We start from the raw sequence: 695 nt of genomic DNA on the forward strand, positions 1-695 counted from the left end.
TGTGTGTGTGTATATATATATATATATTATGAGAGAGAAGAAAATAAAACTATAAAAGATTTAGCTATAAAAAAACGATATAGTAAGAAAAAAGCTGTAGAAGATTATTATCATCCAAGTGTTCCTTGGTATCTACCTACGAACGTTCGAGGATGATGTCAACCTAGTACGGCTTAGAAGCATCCTTGGATCTTTTTAATTGAACCTTTAATCGCTTCGTGCCGATTTGGAAACCATTCATCGCTTGAATCGCTGCCTGCGCACTAGCCGAATTGTCGTACGATACGAAACCTGTGGAAATTTTTACAACAAAATATATATATATATTAATTGATTTATATTTTAGATTGAATTAAATCGATAACACAAGTTCAATTATAATTGGACCGTTTATTTTGAAAGTGATGATGCAAGTCTATTTTTGAAAAAAAAAATTAAATATTACGTAATTCGCGAGTGTTAATTTAATGTAAATTTTGTATGTACAATTAGTCCGTGTTTAATTTCTTACAAAATTTATATTTTATATTTATATATTACTGTGAAAGCCGGAAATCAGTCATTGATAGTAATTCCTTGGCATTACTATGAATGCAAAGAGCCTTCAGACGAAGTCGGAAATTGAAAAGTTTTGGTAAATATTTTTTAGACTAAAAGTGAATAGATTTTAATGAAACTTATATTAAATTAAAGTA

Source organism: Polistes canadensis, unplaced genomic scaffold, assembly GCF_001313835.1.
Source record: "Polistes canadensis isolate GaletaPanama2010 unplaced genomic scaffold, ASM131383v1 scaffold_118, whole genome shotgun sequence".
Taxonomy (NCBI): Eukaryota; Metazoa; Arthropoda; class Insecta; order Hymenoptera; family Vespidae; genus Polistes; species Polistes canadensis.